The sequence below is a fragment of the Panthera onca genome, chromosome D4 (assembly GCF_046562875.1).
Source record: "Panthera onca isolate mPanOnc1 chromosome D4, mPanOnc1 haplotype 2, whole genome shotgun sequence".
Lineage (NCBI taxonomy): Eukaryota > Metazoa > Chordata > Mammalia > Carnivora > Felidae > Panthera > Panthera onca.
The window spans coordinates 63,370,981-63,383,849 of NC_138351.1; the positions used below are offsets into that span (position 1 = coordinate 63,370,981).

At 43.7% G+C, this 12,869-nt stretch overlaps 1 long non-coding RNA gene across 1 annotated transcript in view; it reads left to right on the top strand.

The window, feature by feature from the left end:
* Positions 1–6,639: 6,639 nt before the first annotated feature.
* LOC144614050 (uncharacterized) overlaps positions 6,640–12,869 on the top strand; it is a 254,684-nt gene continuing 248,454 nt past the window's right edge. Inside the window, exon 1 of the long non-coding RNA XR_013551582.2 lies at positions 6,640–7,445. This is a non-coding gene — a long non-coding RNA (uncharacterized LOC144614050). The remainder of the gene's footprint in view (positions 7,446–12,869) is intronic.

The window sequence follows — 12,869 nt, forward strand, 5'->3', positions numbered from 1 at the left end:
GTCCCCCCCCCCCCCCCCCCCCCCCCCCCCCCCCGGCTCTGCCTCTTGATGCCTTTGCTCATGTCATTTGTCTTCCTTTCATTCTGGGAGATGACTTTCAGGTTCAATGATAGTGTCGATTTTCTCATTTTAGCTTGCTTTGGTCACCTCCCACCCCCTAGGAAAGGTATGATTAATTTCTCCGTATATTCAATATATACAGCACCTTTATATGCCAGCTTCTTCTGTGTGAGGCACTGAGGATTCAAAGATGAATAGGATACAGTCTGTGTCTCTCCTTCCCCTCCCCTTTCCCAACCCTTATCTTGGGCTTACAGCATTCTGGGAGACAGTCAAGCAAAATTTCAGCAGTGTGACTAGTGGTATGTATAAGATGATGGAACTGTAGGGATGGAAGTTGCTTATATAGAATTTTGATGATACATCTGTCATAGCACTTACATTGTTCTAGTTAATTTGTTCTAGTTTATTTGTGTAACTGCCTTCTAGGCTAGACTATGCTTCTCAAGGGCAGGAGATGTATTTTATTCATCTTTGGGTCACTAGCACTTGGAGAGCCTCCCATGTGCTAGCAGCTATCATTAGATATCATGAAAGACATGGTTCCTCCACTTACCGAGCTTTTCCCTGGGTGGAGGAGCTAGGTAACCCAACATTATTGTGATAGGATCCACAGATGTAAAAAAAAAAAATGATGGGAGCATAGATGAAGAGCATCTAACAAGCTGGTGAGGAGCTGCCAGAGAAAGCTAGAGAAGATGTTTCAGTTGCCATTTGAAGACTAATGAAGAGTCAGCTAAATAACAGAATTCAAAGCAAGATTCAGCTAGAGAGGTTGTGTGAAGTGTTTTGGGTTTTATGTCAAAGGCCATTAGAGACCCACTGATCAATCTTAAGCCATGGAGTGCATGATTTATGTTTATGAAAGGATGCTCTTGTTAGCATACCAGAGGCAGAGACACACAAGTTTCTAGCACCCTTGAATATTTCTAGATGGGAGAGTAGCACCTAACCTACACTATCAACAGAATTGTGAATGGGATAAACTTGGATGTGGGTTGTGATGGAGAGCAAATGATAGAGCTTGGGCAAGCTATGCCATTCATTGAGATAGGAAACATGATATTCTGTCCAGGGATTCTAAGACTCCATTCGCCTGCTGATCCTTTTACTCTCTGCTCTGATAGCCTTGGTTGCTAGTCCCTTGACATAGCCTGTATACCAAAGGAGAGCCATGCCCATAAGTTCCCACACTAGAGGTCTGCCTAATCTAGCCATTATGGTTCTCATCCATGCTTGAAGAAGAAAAGCCTGATTTGAAGGGATCCTTTCTTGGCTCTAGCAAGCATGCTGTCCTATCTACTGGGACTCCAAAGTCCTTGAGAGGTAGCATTGCCTTTTAGTTTTAAGGACACACGGTTTCTCTCCCACCTGTATCTGCTTAAGGCCAGATTTCTGCTTGCTCATTGTATGCTACAAAGAAAAGCTACTCCTGATTCTTAGAATGTATTTTTTTTTTTTCTACAATCTTTTGGCACCTGAAGATTCCAGCTAGAGCTGTGATTGACACTCCAGTGTCAAAGCAGCTGACATTACAGTGAAAGCTGCTATAACTTGGTACACTGACCAAGGCCAATTGCCCAGTTTTATGTAGCTACTCCTATCAGCTGCCATGGTTGTGGCATGAGCCTCAATCTCATTGTGGGTACTTTGGTTCTAATTCCCTGGTGTCTGTGGTGTTAGATCTGAGTTAGGGCATCACGAATGTATTAGGGGTTTGAAGATGAGGTTTGATGGCAACCCATTTTCTTTTCTCCAAGGTTCTGGCTGATAGAGTTTATATAAGAACTGCCAGCAAAATGGAGACCATCTTTATTACTGGCTGGGCAGAGGTCCAGTAAATCTCCCAAATGTAGAACATCTGGTAAATTCTGTTGGAAAATAGGCTTAGACCTAAGACAGGAGATAGGCTCTCCTGTCTCCCTGCCTGCTCTAGAGTGGCAGTGGGAGAGAGCAGCAAGGTTTGTGGAGTAGAAACAGAGTTCATTGTATCAGCTAGTAGTGAAGCCCACAGGCCTGCCTCACATGCTTACCCAGAGGGAGCAGTGGAAATGGAAGACCTCTCCTCAGGTGAGCAGATAGCAAGGAGACTGGAAGCAGAGAGATTGGAGCTCCTGGGCTAGGAGCCACACAGCCTGGTTTGTGCTTTTGGGGCCTAATGTGCAGAGTTAAACAGCCCAGTGAAGGTAGTTACTACTCCTTGGAGCCCTAATTTGGACACACTGAATTGAGGTGCTCATCTCCTTGGTAGAACCAAGTGGAGGATAGGAGGGTAGGATATTATAGAACCCAGCCCAGAGGAGGAGAGGGCTGGAGGAACACAGTTGTCAGATAAAGTACAGATAAGTGAAATTGTGTATTTTTATGAGAAAATACGGGGCAGTCGGACTTTGAAGGAAGGGGTGGGTAAAGAAGTTGGCTGACTTCTAAATTAAGCCATTTTTCCGAACAATTCTTGGGCTTTCGTCTCAAGAACAATTTGTTCTGATCAGTCTGACCATTACCTTTGTGAGAGCAGAAATTCCCTACCCTCAAACATTGGCTAGTTTCCAAACCTTCCTGATATAATTCACTTTAAAATAGGAGAGACAATAAATATTGTCCTAAGCTTAGATTTAGAACTACAATGAGCACCACAGTCTGGGGAGTTTGGTTCAATTTCTTGCTGTGAGTCCAACTCCTGGCTGAAGTTTGTCTACAGCATAATGTTATAAAGCAGCCAAATTATCCTTAAAATCTTAAGGGCTAATAATATTCATAACTTAGAGTCTCATTAGGCCTTTTATCTAAATAAGCTTTAAATTCTCAACAAACTGGTGATGTAAATATCTTGTTTTAAAGTAAAATAAAATCCATTGAAATGAGTTTGTCATTTTAATTGTATTAGCACCTTTCAAGTAGCCACATTTATTTGGAATGTTTCCATAAGGAGAAGAAATAAATTAACAGGATTATGCATGGGATATGTTTGGCTGTACTTCAAAGCAACGGAAAAGATTTCAGAGGGAAACAGTCATATGCTTCTCTACTTTAAAGAAATAGGACTAAATTTTCTTTAAAAGGAGAGAAAATATCCAAATAGATCATAGGTTGTAGATCCAAGGAAGGTGCACCAAAATGTTCTCTATTGGAACTCCTACATGTTCTTATATTAAACATCAGCAGCATTACAGACAAATCTGTGTTGGAGAGTAAAGCTGTTTAAAATTTACTAGTCATTCTTCCATATTCTTAAAAAATCATCTTCTAGTGATAATCTGCTCAAACATCTCCCTCCCCCCTCCCTTATTTATTTATTTATTTATTCCCTTCCTTCCTTCCTTCCTTCCTTCCATTAGAATGACAGTGTCTGTGAGGGTGGAGGGGTTGGAAAGAGGCTAAATAATTGATTTGGGTCCAGAGGAGCCTGAATTTACTCCTAGTAGTTTGGTGAAACCCAGGCCATATGCATATGGTGGATTATTTTTCTTGACTTTCACTTTTTGTTTTTCTTTCGCAGAAAGGACAATGGTTATTTTTTCCCCAGGGGCATGAGGTATAGGAGTGGGAGAATGGACATGGAGATAATGAAACTTAATTGAGTCTTCCGGGCAAAAATACAACTCAGCTTCGAATTAAAGATCAAAGCAAAGAACACCTTTAAATAGTGCATATTGAATAATCTGGAGAAAGGTAACTGGGTGGTTTTCATTTGCATTGAGGACAAACCAAAATAAATGGGTTTCAAATGCAGGGGACGGGAATGGGTTACCCGCGAAGAAAGGCTCCTACTCTGCAGAAAACATCTTCCAAGGAGGGTTTAAGAATTGAACAATCTTCTATTTGGAGGCAGGGTAGTAAATAGGCCTAGAGGTGAATGCATGCATCACGTTTTTGTTGTTCTCATAGTTTTCCACAGTGGGCAGCCGTGATTGTCAAATAGTTCTTTTTGTAAAACCTTTTAAAATATTGTGCATGCATTCTCTCTGAGATGTTATATGAGTTAAGAGCAAGAGACTGTGCTTCTCATCAGTAAGATAATGTCTCTCATACTTCCTATAATTCAGTGCCTTCTTTATATTAGGTTTTTAATAAGCATTCACTGAATGAAAACAAATGACTCTTGGAAGTCTGTCCCAGAGAGACACTGACAGTAAGTAAATGTAGTGTGTCAGGTGGTGATAAGTATTAGACGAAAAATAAGTCACTATGGGTGGTGTGGTGCAGGCTGGGTGCCATTTTACAAAAGGTGTCCAGGAGGACCTCTCTTGAGAAGATGGCCACAATGTCCAGGTTTGTTCAGGGGAGAGTGTGGCTGAAGTGGGTGAGAATGGGGATGGTAGAGTGGGGTATTAATAGGCTGTGGTAAGGAGTTCAGTTTTTACTCTGAATGAGAAGGGAACATATTGGAGATTGTTGAGCAGAGAAGTGACATCATCTAATGTATTGGCCTAATTATACTTGTTGAGAAATCAAACTACTGTGTTGGTACAAAGAGCTAACTACAATTCCAGTCTTAGTTTACAGTACAAAAGAAATCCCCCAAACTCTAAACCTTTTTTTTCCATTTCTTGCTCTCTCCGTAACAGCTTACCTCCCTGGCCACATCCCAGTAAACCCCATTGCAGCTCAAGGCTGACATCTAGTGGGTACTTTCCTAACTTTATAAACCTACAATTTGGAACATCCTAGCTCTTGATTAGGAATAGAGGGTAGAAAATCAAAAGCAGGATAATAAAACAATTATTAGGAGAAGACTGATTTGCTTCCTTGTTTCTCTTTGGCTCATATTCAGGTAAGTTTGTATTTTTCTAGCAAATACTTTTTTTTAAAAACTGTTGGGTTTAGCTACCAGATGACTGGGACATCAAAATCTTGGGCTGGTGAGGAGAGAATGAGCCAGAACCAATGGAATCAATGCTCTGGTTCTAGGGGTGGCCTGTGGTTTATTGTATGGAGTTTGGTTGACAATCAGTTTACAAAACAGGTGTGATCTCATGAGTTGGGTACGATGGGAGAAAGTCCAAGACAATGTGAAAAAACCCAAGTCAGGTGAGATTGGGTGTTTCCGAAGCTTAGGCGGGATATTTCGGTGTATTAGTTCAAGCTTTAGCTTTATAATTGGACGTCTGGCTTCATGTCTTATTCTGCCATTTACTGCCTGCGAGAACTTTTACAGGTTGCACTCTCTGTATCTCAGTGTCAAAATAGTGCCCACTTTGCAAAGATGTTTTATTAAGTCATTTAATTTATGCAAAGCACTTAACACACTAGCATTTAGTATACAGTCAATAAGAGCTAAGTGTTACTGTTCACAGGAACCACAGGTAGGCATCAGAGGTAGAGAAGCAGGTTGTTGTAGTAATACCACCTGCTTTGAATATATAGATATATTTTGCCTCCAGCACTTAGCATTAACAGAATTTAGGTTTTAGCCATTTTGTATATTTATATGATCCATTTTATCTACATCGATTGGGGTAGTTGAATATTCTGTTTGAGGTATATCATTTATGCCTGACAGAGATTAAAACTGTTTAGTGGCTTTCATTACTTTTAGGAAAAAAGACCCAAATATTTAGCTCTGCATCACCTGGCTCCTGCCTGCCTCTTCATTTTCGTCTCTTACTGCTCCTCCCTCTCAGTTTCTGCATTCCAGATTTGCTGGCCTTTTGGGTCCTCCAGCTCCTTGTTCCATCTGTCATAAGACTTTGCAATTTCGTTACCTTGTCCACATTGTTCCACTCCCACCCCAGCCTCACAACCAAGCTCACACCTAGTTAATGCCCACTCATCTTTGACACTTTAAAAAAAATTTTTTTTAATTTTAACGTGTGTTTATTTTTGAGAGACAGAGAGAGACAGAGTGTGAGTGGGGAGGGGCAGAGAGAGAAGGAGACACAGAATCTGAAGCAGGCTCCAGGCTCTGAGCTGTTGGCACAGAGCCCAATGCAGGGCTTGAACTCACAAACTGTGAAATCATGACCTGAGCTGAAGTCAGACGCTTAACAGACTGAGCCACCGAGGCGCCCCTTGTCTTTGACACTTCTTCGGGGAAACTTTCCCTGCCCCCACCCCCACCCTCACTCTGCTGGGCAAGCCTCCCTTCTTGGTAAGATCTCATAGCATTCTGCACTTTAATTTTCCTTCAGAACACTTACCATAGTTTTAAAGTATATATTTGGATGATTATTCACTTCCCAACTAGACTGTAAGTATCTTGGAAGCAAGAACTATGTCTATTTCACCCATTACTTTGTTCCTGCCACAGTGCTTGGTGCATTTAGATTCCTATTTTTGGGGGGAGGCTGGGTGGTTCAGTTGGTTAAGCATACAACTTTGGCTCAGGTCATGATCTCACAGTCTGTGAGTTCAAGCCCCGCGATGGGCTCTGTGCCAACAGCTTAGAGCCTGGAGCCTGCTTCGGATTCTGTGTCTCCCTTTCTGCTCCTCCCTTGCTCAACGCTGTGTCTCTCAAAATTAAACGTTAAAAATTTTTTTTAATTAAAAAAATTTAGACTCATTTTTTGAATAGTGAAGAGACTAGTCTGAAGGATGAGGGATCTTATTTTAAATTAAAATATAGAAATCAGTAAAACACTTGATAACTAATGGAGTATGGGGATGTAGTGGGTACTGTGGTGTGATGCCCAGTTTTCCTCTTGTAGACTACTCATCCCTCCAGATGCTGAGAATTTTTTTAAAAATGTTTACTTTTGAGAGAGAGAAAGCACACTCATGTGCATGTGAGTGAGGGAGGGTCTGAGAGAGGGAGAGAGACAGAATCCCAAGCAGGCTCCGTGCTGTCAGTGCAGAGCCCGGTGCGGGGCTCAATCCCATGAATGGTGAGATCATGACTTGAACCAAAACCAAGAGTCAAACGCTTAAGACTGAACCACCCAGGTGCCCCACATGCTAGGAGTTTTGATGGCCAATGCTTCTCACCCTAGACCCTCTATAGGAATTGCCCACAGGAAAGAGAGCCACCTTACCTAAGGTCACGCCCTTTCCTGAAAGCAGGTCACTTGCAGTGACAGGTTAATGGGGGGCATGTGCTCCACTCATTGCCTCAGTGAAGGGCCATTCCAGGTAGTGGTAGGATTGACTGAGGCCACTGTTTGAACTGCATCAACTGTTCAACCCCCTCCCACTTCACCTTTCCTCCCTCAGGCCTCACATGCTGTTCCTGAGAGCTTGTCTCCTCCCTCTCCCCCCAATAAACCACCTGCACACAAGTCTCAAGAGTCTGTTTCCCAGGGAACAGACTGAGAACTGTGGGCGAGGGAGAGGGAGGATCCTAAGGTAGCTCCTCAATTTCTGTTTTGAGACAGCACATGATGCCATCCACTGAGATGAGCACAGGAAGGTGATAATGTACAGGAACTGAAGCAGGTTTGCTGGAAAAGGTAAGTTTTAGAGGTGTTAAGTCTGACGTTCCTGTGGGATAACCAAGAGTCTGAAGCTCAGAAGAAAGGTGTAGGCTAGAGGTGTATGTAGACTTTGGGTCACTGGCACTCCAAAATGACATGAAAAAGCTTGCCTATGAACGGAGAGTGAAAGAAACAGGACTAGGGTGGCCTGGGAACCAACAGAGGGAGACAGGACAAATGAGACAAACTTGTGGCAGATAAAGAGTGATCAGAGAGGTAGGAAAATGAGTGTGAGCATTAGGAATACCAGTGGTTGTGCAGAGGGGTTTACAGGGATTACAGGCATAGATGTGTCAGGTGTAGATAGTATAGCATGTAAGTGTTCGTTCACTAGATCTAATGTCACTTGCTGGGGATAGTTTTAGTGGAGCCAGATTCCAGTGAAGTAAATGGGGTGGTGGGGAGGTGGGGGGGATGAAGAAATGGATGTGGTAACCTTTTTACAGTTTTCATGAGTTAGGAAGAACGAGATAGCATTGAGGATCCAAGACAACAGGAGGATATTTGTGTATAAATGATTCCGGAGATGGGCTGAAGGAGAAAGTCCAGTTAGAAAAGTATAAAGTGGAGGCCATAGGAGTGACAACTAATAAGTTCTTGAGAAAGTGATACATGATTGAACACACAAGATTAATCTTGGCGAAGTGAAGCCAAATTACTACTAACACCGGAAGGAAAATGAGTAGACATGGAGGCAGTTAATAGTAGCTACAAATTATCTATGCTCTTTAAGCATCAGGAAGTTTTAATAATTTAACCCTCACAACAAATCTTCAAGAATACCACCCTACCAGTCTGGAGCAGGTGGTGCGAAGGGGGCGGGGCCTCGGTTCTGATAGGCTTCCTGCCTCCTTGGAGCCCTGCCCAGTCCCCCAAGCAGGCCGGTAAGCACACGCTTTGGGGCAGGTGGTTCGTGGAGGGGCGTGCTCTCTAGGATGGAGTTTATTCCGGAAGCCACCCTTAGCTATCTTGAGGCAACTTCCACAAGGAGGGAAGACTGTATTTTCCGAAGAGGGCCACACGACCCGGAAAGATGGTTGCGGAAAACGGGACTGATTGACGCATGCGCGTTGCGGGAGCGACGGAGAGTGCGCAGCGCCGAGGCCGCAGGGACCTGGCGTTTGTTCGGAGAGTGAGAATGTGGGTGGTGCGCCTGACTGGAGCCCCACGTGACCCCGCCGTTTGATTTGTAGGAACTGTGTTAATAAAAAAATCGATGGCGATCTAACCGTCTACCAATAGGCAATTCATCATTTAAAATATAGTTATGTACATGTGGTGGAATATTTTGCGGTCCCACCCATGCAACCCAGAAATTTAGAGTGTGTGTGTTGGTCTGTTTATAGTCTAAGTACTAATATTTTTTTCTTGAACCGTTAATTATGGCTGGCAGCCAGGCTGTTACTTCAAAGCTTTGGAGATGGAGCAAATGCCGTTACTTTCCCATGGGTGGAATTAGATTTAGGAACCAGTTGCAGTTATGAGAGGAGGGCAATAGTGAATGAGTTCTGTCTGTGCGAGGTGGGTCTGTGGTAGGGAGCTGGCGTGGTGGTCACTTGGAGAGGAACTCTCCTAAAGGGACTTTCTCCAAGGTGAGGGGACCTCAGCAGAGGGGGCTGGAGTTGTACTGCTAGATGCAGATGTTGAGTGGCTTGCTGGAGGAGAGGCTTTGCAGGAGGAAACTCTGAAAGTGCTCCACAAATAAAAGAATCAGCCCTGATAATTTGCCACACCTGGAAGGCACCATTATTCTCCATATTTCCTAGATGGGAGTCAGACGGCAGTCCACTGTGGCTCCTCACTGCGGGCTCGCTGGCGGATCCTGGGGAGGTCTAACCTTGAAGTTAGAGGCAGGCCTCTCATACCCACCACCTTTGGTTGGAAGATCAGCAGCGTTCTCCAAAGATATCCTCCAACTCCTCTTCCAAACTGTATCCTTACCCTTTTATATCTTCTTTATGGGCATGATGATGGATTCAAGGTTTTTAGCCAAGTCCTCCTTTGCAAACTCAACCATCAGGATGATCTGTTTCACTACCGATTTGTGCCTCCAGAGATTTTTATATATCAAAGAGTTTTGTTTTTTTTTGTTTTTTGTTTTTTAATTTTTTAATTTATTTTTGGGACAGAGAGAGACAGAGCATGAACGGGGGAGGGGCAGAGAGAGAGGGAGACACAGAATCGGAAACAGGCTCCAGGCTCCGAGCCGTCAGCCCAGAGCCTGACGCGGGGCTCGAACTCACGGACCGCGAGATCGTGACCTGGCTGAAGTCGGACGCTTAACCGACTGCGCCACCCAGGCGCCCCTCAAAGAGTTTTGTTTTGATGAGACAGCATTATCACAATCTGTCTGCAGGAAGCAAGGAAAACTTACATGGAATAAAGGAGCTTGTTCAACTATCTCCGAAACCAAGTCTAGATTCAGACTTGTCCAAATCTTAGTTCCAGTGAACGAGCAGAGCTCAATTCTTTCTTTCTTTTTTTCCTCCCAAGTTTTAATTTAAATTTTGGTTAATATACAGCATAATACTCATTTTAGTTTCATGTGTGGAATTTAGTGATTCGTCATCACTTAAATACAACACGCCGTGCTGATCACAACAAGTGCCCTCCTTAATAGCAGAGCTCAATTCTAAACAGTTCTTTTTTGGCGCACTTGCTGTGGTTGCCCTTATATTGAGAGAGCTGAGATCAAAGAAGTGCTAGCAGAGGGACACTGTGTTCTTTCCCCACAGACCATCTCAGCCATGTCCTATATCTTTTTCAGCCACTCTCAGATAATAAAAAGTCCTTGAATCACTTTCAGACCCAAGAGTAATCTTTGAGTAATTTAAATTCCATTCCAGTGTTGTAATGATATAATGACTTTACTCATTTGAATGCTTCTCTCCACCTTTATTTCAGGGCTGGTTAAAAGAATATCAAACCACATAAAAGGGTGTATTTAAAAAATCACTGCCCCCCTCCTCTCCCCACCCTTAGTTCCACTACGCAGAAGGAGCCATGATAACTGCTGTTTGTTTTTGTGTTTAGTAAATTTTGGTTGTTGACAAATTTACTTCAAACCCTGGCTTCTCAGGCAGTATTCAAGATCTACCAGCTGGTGATATTAATGCTTTGGAGGAATGAGGGGTGACTCCTTACAGATAAGCTATGGCACTTTACCCCCTTCACCTGGACTCTGCCCCCCTGATGATCTTGAGACAGTGGGTGAATTGAAAGCCTGTATGAAGGCCAGACTTGCTGGCTGTTAAAAAAAAAAAAAAAAAGGTCATTCATTTAAAAGCTTTTTAAAAATAAGAATGATGTTTTGTTACAAATTATGCTCATTTTTCTCTAGTAACCTTTTAGACCCAAAGGCCTGCTTTTGCAAGCCTGACTGGTAGTGTTTGCATGGATTAGATGTAGTTTTGATTGCACCTGGTGTGTAGGGTAAACCTGGCAAGTCTGTCTCTTGGGAGCAATACCACGCCTGTGCCTTATGAAGCTCTCCTGTGCTTCAGTGCAGCTGATGCTATCAATTTCTTATCTAAGGACCCATGACAGCTGACCCTCTTTGCTTTCTTAGCCATACCTTCCAAGGCAGCATGTCTGCAAATCCAGGGAGCACAGCGACATAAACCATGCTATTTGGTGTCTTTTCTGTAATCCACAGTGGAACTTACTAATGTATACTGTCCAGCACCTTATAGGTTAATATCATGTTCTCCTCTCTCTTCTGGACTTAGTACCTCCTAACTGGCCTATTTGCTCCTCTCTCAGGAGGCTCTCCACATAGAGACCAATCTCAGCTTCAAATCCATTGTACATGTGAAACTGAACCAAATGAGAGTTTGTCAACTCCATGAACAGCAAGCCAATAAAAGACTGACACCGAGCTTTTGGAGTGAAGAAAGATAGGCTATTTATTGGTGTGGAGAATGAGGAATTAATGATCAAAGTCCTGAACTCCCCAGTGGCTTACAAGTGAGGGTTTTTTTTCCTTCTTTAAAAAAAATATTTTTTGATAGAAAGGGGGGCAGAGGATCTGAAGCAGGCTCCGCCCTGATAGCAGAGAGCCCAACATGGGGCTCAAACTCACAATCTGTGAGATCAGTGCCTGAGCCAAAGTCAGAAGCTCAACTGACTGAGCCACCCAGGTGCCCCAGAAGTGAGGATTTTTAAGGGCAAAATTTGAGGCAGGGGTCTCCTGAGAAGGTGGATGCTGTTGATTGAAGGTCCGTAGAGTCATGTTAATAGATGTTACTTAGTTACTTCCAGTCCCACGGAGGCCTGTTCTGTCTCAAGAGACTTGGACTCTGAAAAATATTCTGTTTGAGATTTCATCTGGTGCATCTGGTGCTTATGTGTTCAGGATAGTGCTGATTAGCTGCCTGTCAGCACTCTACCAACTACTTGTATGTCTCTTGGGCCTGGGTCTGTGTCCTTTCTGGCCATGCCTGGGGACGATATAACCTCTTGTGTTTTTTCATCCAAACTAACAAGATGGGTGCTGACTTCAAACTGCCTGCTCTGCTGGGGCCTTTAAATAATTTTCCTTTGCTAGAAGGCACAATGCTAACCTTTGTCAGTAGAGGGCACTGGAGAGACACTGGAGGAGGAAGGGGTTTTCTTTCCTAGTTGGGACGTACTGCTCCATGCAGGCTCCTGCAGTGTGCGCGGATTTTCAGTGCCCAGCTTCTCCAGAACTAGGTTCCTGAGCCCAGCTTCTGCAGTGCACTGTGGCCAGCAGCACCCAGCAGTCAGAAACTTCTTGTGGATGTTCCCCTTGCGTGGTTTCCTAGTGGAGTGCCTCCAGAGGGGTACCTCCCTTTGAAGGGCTTCCCCTGGCACCCTAGAGGGGGCATTTGCAGCAAGTTGCAACACTGTGACTTCTCTGCCAACCAGGGGGCCATGGAGGTTTCCTCTCCAATAAGGTCTGGGTCTCAGCCCTGGGAGTGGGAGGCCCTTTCTTGGGGAGTGGCTGCTCCTTATATGTGATATGTGTATATTTTTTAGAATTTTGCTTCCATCTTGTAGACCAGTCCCTCATTACTCCTGTTAAAGAGTTAGTAATTCTTGATTTAATCTTTCCCTGTTCAAATTACTGTGTAGCTTCTGTGTCCTGACTGGACCCTGACTGATACACAGTTCAGTCTTTTTGAAATGTAGATCTGATTTTGTCTCTCCTCCTTGCTTTAAACCATGTTATGGTTTCACTCTGCTTATACAATAAAGAAAACTCCCTTATTTTCCTGGTTTCTGAGGCTCTGCACAATCCTGTCTTTACCTCCCTCGCCTTATCTCATACCAGAGCCCCCCCTTGCTTTCCTCCTGCTGCAGAGTTTTTATGGCCACTGTTCCCTTTCTCTGAAATCAACTTCCCTCAGTTTCTCACCTGAAACATCCCTGCCCATATCC